The following is a 6,889-nucleotide window of genomic DNA, read 5'->3' on the forward strand; positions in this document are numbered from 1 at the left end:
GGGAACTCAGGTTTGGGAGTGGGGGAACAGAGCTCCCTTCTGCCTGCACCCAGGCCAGCCTCACCAAGACCAAAGCCAGCAAGCTACGGGGGTGGCCCGTACGGCAGTGTTGTTCCATTCCCCCCTTCCCTCAGTTCCTGGCACAGTAACTCCCACAGCACCGATAGATCCAAAGTAACTCCCTTATCATAACATCCTTTTGGCCTATATTTCTTTCCTTCCTTTCTTCCCCTTGTGATTTCTGAGTCTCTGGTGAGATCCCCAAAGCAGATCCTCCAACAATTCAGTTGACCTGAAATTCACTTAACGAGGACAAAAAAGAGAGACTCTTCTGATACAGCTCAGATATAACAGGGCTACAGAGACCTAGGAAAGTCCATTCTGGTAACATATGTCATCAGGACACTCAAAACTGCAGAGGGGGAAAATCAAACTACGGAAGCAGTGATCTTCATTTCTCCTATCTTGGCAAAGCCCCGGATAAGTATGTAGTCCTTTTCTTTTAGTATGAGTTAGTAGGTATGCCAGCATCCAGGTTGCCAAGCCTCCAACTTTTCTCCCAAAGAACACATTTTCTACAATATGATGAATCTTTAAGGCTGTTATTTATTAAGCCTCAAATTAAAATATGGTTGGCAAGGGTAGCATCAATACTTCACTTGTTGGAGTACTCTGTATATCTGCTTTGAAGTTCAGCATTATGCAGTAGGTTTTATTTGGTTCCCAGCTACAACAAAATGCAGTGAAGCAGAGCAATGTTATCTGATTTTCAGAGATGCTGAGCTGAGCACCTGACGCGTCCATGGAACAATGTAAGATACAAGAAGAAGAAAGCTGATGTAAGGTGTTTGAGGAGGGAAAAGTTGAGTAGTTGAGAATTCTGTTGTATGTTGAATATTCTTATTTAGAAATGTTAGTACACGATGCACAGAAGAGTGCTTAGTAAAATACAGGCCAGATCTTACTCCACTTATTAGGTATGTAAGTGGATTTAGGCATTTCAGTGTGATCCTATTCTACCCAGCACAAGTCCCTCCAGAAATATAAAAGTACCTGCTTTTGTAACAAACCATCATTTTAGGCTTAAGCTTAAGTCACAAAGAGCAACAAGGAACCAGAAGAAAGGAAAATTGGATCACACTTAAGTGCCTTCATCAATTTAATAATGCATCTAATACGTAGAAACGAATTTGTTTAAATAACAATTTCAATATCCTCCATTAACTCGCTTTGGTTATTCAGTGCTGTACTGTATGTTAGCACTGTACATTATTATTCCTCACAAACTTCTCCTTTTCATGGAAAATGCTCTGTAAACATGTACACCATGCTTTCTATATTCTTATTAGCCTTGCCATAAAGACTAAATATCTTCTGTGTTGCCTCCTTAATCCAATACCTTGGATAATTGTCAGTTATATAAGTAAGAGTTTATTCTGTCTCAAATCTCTCCTTTAGGAAAGCTTTTACCAAGTACCGTATGTGAAGAATCTCTATAGATAGCATATGAAAACAAGTAAAAAATAGTTAGCTATTACGTGAGTACTCTGCAAATGTTACTGAATTTTTTTACAGCATCTCTGGAATAAAGCGTCTCATATTATCCCAATTTTACAGATGATTAGCCAAACATGTAGGCAGTTCAGTTTGGCCCTGATTTTTCAGCGTTCTTTATTTGTTCAAAAAACAACTCTTCGTGCTACTTTCGCAAATCAAATCCCAGGTAGCTGACATTAAGCAACAAGAAACTAAGAAATACATGATAAGAGGCCACCTTTTAAAAGGTGAGTAACTTGCACAGCATTCCATGGGTACTCAATGGAAGCTCAGTGATAGAAACCTACTATTTCTCTTGCATGCCATTCAGTTGCCTAAGCCACAAAAGTATCCTTTCTTTCCCTGTAGCCTCTGACCTCATTCATTACATATAGTATCTAATTGCAGCAGCTTTGGTGGGTCCTCTAGACAACAGCTTCATTCACTAAATATTCTGATTCCTTTCCTGAATGAGGCATAGGTTCTACAGAAAAAACGACACATATGATCATGTCATTAAAGACTGCCCCTTAGACTATAGGCATAAAGAAGTTAACTTTAAAATTGCCCAGTCAACCCTAATTCCAGTGTTTCCTAACTCTTGAGCCCTTAAATATACATCTTGATGTGTCCCTATCTTAATTTTTAATGTACTTCCTTAGTTTTTCTTTTAAGAAATCAAGAAAAATTGTGAATCCTGTAACATACAGTTATATGATTCCCCCAAATGGATCAGCAGAGTTTAAATCCACAGCACAGCCCCTCTACCTGTTGAGGAATAATTGGTATTAGCAGAAGTCTATTATCTTCTGTGCAGACCAACCACTATTGGAGGATAAGATGCACTTTGCCAGAAGGTTTCATAGTTATCTGCTCACAACAGAATATCACTGAGACTTGGGAATCCTAGGTTTAACTGAAGGATAATGTGTATAATAGTTCCAGACCCTTCTTTCTGTGTTCTTTGTCTCAGCTATACCCTTCTGCTCCTGTTCCTTAATAAACAGGAGCAGATAGCCTGTCTCTCAGCCACCTTCCCATATCCCTGGCTCCACCCCAAACTCTTCATTTTCAACATTTAAGACAATCTCTTCTACTGTCTTGATAGCTTCCTGAGAGCACATGAAAGACTGTTTCCTTGCTTGCAGTTCCTCTGCCTCACAGAATTAGGAGGAATAATAGTAGATAAACTGTTGTTCAGGTTTAGACCATACTTAGTACAGGTGGAATTTTTAAAGAATCTGTCAAAATCTAAATTGTCATTGCTACATGAATATAGATTTTTAGAGGTTCATTTGGGTTTACTACATTTGGGTTTATTTTTCACAAGGACAGGAAAGACCCTTTTTGATACCTGGATAAGGTCTGAAATACTGATCTTCATGTTCACTTTGCTTAGGTCTTCTCTTCCCCCTTAAGAAGTCTTCTAACTTAGCTAGTTTCAGCTTGGCCCTGAAGAATTGGAGGTGTTAATGGAATTTTTCATTACAAGATGAAACTGATCTAATGACTTGGCTGCAAAGGGGTCTGTAGCTGCCAGAACTCTTGGCCAGCAAACTAGGAGGAGGATTAGGTAAACTTACTCCAGGGAACACATCCAGAAAAAGTTTCTAAGCCTGCAGCCATGCCATTGAGCGTCTGATCTCATAACATTTTTAAGATAACCATTATTGGATTGTGCTTGGGCACTATATAGATGGAACACCTGTATGGAAAATCCAGGTACTTTTTTGTGAACTAATGTTGCGCCAGTGCATCAGTGTAGTTTTAACAGGTGTCGTGCTGCTAGATACTTATTCTGTTTGATGAAATATACAGCCAAGATTCTAAACACTAATTTAAAATTTTGCTATTGCTGTAATGAGGAATGCTACTCTAGATATCTGAAAAGCTCATTTCCTGGACTTCCTGCAAGTCTTAGTTGAGATATATAATCTGAGCAGTGGGTGAAAGTTTTGTCCACTACTTCCTGTTGCATGGCTGTGTACTGTAGAAGAGTCTAAGGCAGGGATGGGCAATTATTTTGGGCAGAGGCCCGCTTACTGAGTTTTGACAAGCTATCGACGGCCGCATGACAGGCAGCCCAGGGCAGAAAATTTATTAATTTTCTAAATTTTTTAGGAGCCCCGCAGGCTGTATTTTGCTCACCTCTGGTCTAAGGTACATGCTCCTAAACATGTTTCAATGTGCAGAACTCTATGACACTCACTTCAATACTTGCACTTCACTTTCCCCAAATAATGTCTGCCTTACTTCAGTTACCCACTGTGCTACCTACCTACAATGCACAGTATCTCCAAGCAGCCCCATGAAGCAGCAGGCTCTCAATCCTGCCTCAGCTGTTTCTCCTTTGGCTTCAGGGGGATAAGAAAGGAGCAGAGCTGAACTTAATCATGGCTAAAAAACAAGCATGAACAGGAATATGTTTATGTGGAAAATAATTCACTGCGAAGGAAGGATGACAACTGAGGAATGAGACCAAGGAATATATGATTTTGTGTGGGCTAGCTACAGATAAAGCAAGACATGAACTTGTTGACTTGACACGTGCCAGATCAACACTTGGGATCCCAAAATTGCATTGTTAGACGGGAGGGCGTGATACAAAATTATATACACACACACACACACACACAAACACCAATATGAGTTCACACACACGCACAAACACTCACTTTTGTAGCTGTGTGTTAACACTATGGGGCGTTTGGGGTAACTTGGTGCTTGGTGTTACTTAAGGTCAAGTGACTCTGGGGTCAAGTAGCACCTGGGGCTACTCGAGGTCAATGTGCCCCAGGGTTATTCAGGGTCACTAGGGCTTGGGATTATTTAAGGTTCATTGGTATTAATTGATCAAAGGGAAAAGCCGAAAGGCAGCAGGATGGAGAAGCGATGCCAGGGAGAAGTCAGCGCAGAGGCCAGAGCTGGAGCGGAAAGACTGTGTGGGAACTGAGAGGTACAGGGAGAGGCTGCGGGTGCTGGGAGTTGAAGAGGGGTTGCAGGGGAATTGGGTAAACTGCAGGTGCCAGAGAGAAGTTGCGGGGGGGGGAACCGGGGTAGCTGCAGGGGAACCGGAGAGGTTGCAGGGAGAGCTGGGTAAACTGTGGGTGCCAGAGAGGGGAGCTCTGGGTGCCAGGAGTCAGATCAGGGTTGTGGGAGAGGCTCTGGGTGCTGGGGAAAGGCTGCAGGGGCCGAGAAAGAAAGCAAGGAGCTGCTGGAGGTAGTGGAGGTAAGCCAGGGGATCAGGGAGCAGTGGTGAAGGGGGGTAGAACAGCACAGGGGCCAGGGAGGAAAGAAACAATGGGGTAGCTGGGGGCAGCGTGGGAAAGGAGCTGGGACTCGGAAGAAGCTGGTAGGCAGCAGGGGGAACTGGGAGGCAGTGTGGAGATGGAGGAAACTGGGAGGTAGAGACAGCAGGTGGAGAAAGGCCGAGGCAGGAAATGAGGAGCCACTGGAAGCAGTGGAGGCAAGCCAGGAAATCAGGGATGCTGTGGGAGGTGCTGGGGACTGGGAAAGAAAGCAGAGAGCAGATGGAAGCAACAGGCAGAGCTGGGAGGAACGGGGCTGGGTAGATGATTGGAGAGAGAAGGCAGGAGCGGCAGGACACAAGTGGGAACAGAGAGGCAGGGAAGATCGGGGAGAGAAGGTGGAGGTAGTAGGGTACAACAGGGAAGCTAGAGAACGAAGAGAGAGGGACAGGGAAGATCGGACACAGAAAGAGGCAGTGGGACACATAGGGAAAGCTGGGAGATCAAGGAGGAGGAGGGAGCTGGGAGACCAAAGAGTATGGCCGGGAGGTCAGTGGAGAGGGGGAGAAAGCCAGGAGGTGGAGGGAGCCAAAGCCAGGGAAGGAAGCCAGAAAGCAGTGGCAGCACTAAGATGTGGGGAGAAGTGGGCATGCTAGAAGAGAGGGCCAGGCTACAACTAGATCTGGACAGGTTACAGAGGTGGGAGGATGAGAATAGGATGGGTTTCAACATGGACAAGTGCAAGGTGCTGCACCTGAGGAGGAAGAATCAGCACCATACCTACAGGCTGGGGAACTCCCTTGTTGTCAGTACAGTGGCAGAAAAGGATCTCGGCATCACTATTGATTCCCAGATGAACATGGGCCGTCAGTGTGGGGAAGTGGTCAGGAAGGCTAACTGCACCTTGCCATGCACCCACAGATGCATCACAAGCAGGTCCAAGGAAGTGATCCTCCTCCTCTGCGACATTGGTCAGGCCACAGTTGGAGTACTGCATCCAGTTCTGGGTGCCGCAGTTCAGAAAGGGTGGACAGCATCAAAAGGGTCCAGAAGATGGCCACTTGCATGATCAGGGGGCAGCAGGGCAGGCCCTATGAGGAGAGGCTACGGGACCTGAATCTGTTCAGCCTCTACAAGAGAAGACTGAGAGGGGATCTGGTGGCCATCTACAAACTGGCCAAGGGGGACCAGCAGGCAATGGGAGAGTCCCTGTTCCCCAGAGCACTGCCGGGAGTAGCAAGGAATAATGGCCATAAGTTGACTAAGAGTAGATTCAGGCTAGAGAGGTACTCCTTCACAGCCAGGTTGGCCAGGAGCTAGAATCACCTTCCGAGGGAAGTGGTGCACACTCCTACCCTGGGGGTCTTTAAAAGGAGGCTAGACATTCACCTAGGTGGGGTTGTTTGACCTCCACATTCTTTCCTGCCCCGGGCAGGGGTCGGACTTGATGATCTGATTAGGTCCCTTCCGGCCCTACCAACTATGAAGCCGGGGCCAGGAGGCTGCAGGAGGACACAAATGGGAACAGAGTGATCAGGGAGAGAAATCAGAGGTGGCAGGACACAAGGGGAAAGCCAGAGAATGGAGAGAGAGACAGGGGAAGTTCGAGGCAAGAAGTCAGAAAGAGACAGGGATTGGGGAGAAGGCAGAGGCGACGAGACACAAGTGGGAATGGAGAGAGAGAGAGACCAGGGAGAAGGCAAATGCAACAGGACGCAAACAGAGAAACTGGGGAGAGAAGGCAGAGAGAGACTGGGATCGGGGAGAAGGCAGAGGTGGTGAGACACAAGTGGGAATGGAGAGAGAGAAATCGGAGAAGGAAGCGGCGGAGGATAGAGCTGGGAAACCAAAGAGTACAGCTGGAAGGTCAGTGGAGAAAGAGAAAGCCAGAGCCAGGGGGGATAGAGGTGGCAGAGAGGAATGAAGCCCAGAGGGAGGTCAGAGAGACAGGGATTTGGTTGGAAGCCTGAAGCAAGACAGAGACCAACTCCTGGTCAAAAATATCAGTTTTTATTAGACAGGCAGTATACTATACAGTTCACAAAGTTACTGGTTCCTATACACACACACAAGCACTTGCACTCACTCTCTCTCTCTCTCTCTCT

This window comes from Crocodylus porosus, unplaced genomic scaffold (genome assembly GCF_001723895.1).
Source record: "Crocodylus porosus isolate Cpor-Errol unplaced genomic scaffold, CroPor_comp1, whole genome shotgun sequence".
Lineage (NCBI taxonomy): Eukaryota > Metazoa > Chordata > Crocodylia > Crocodylidae > Crocodylus > Crocodylus porosus.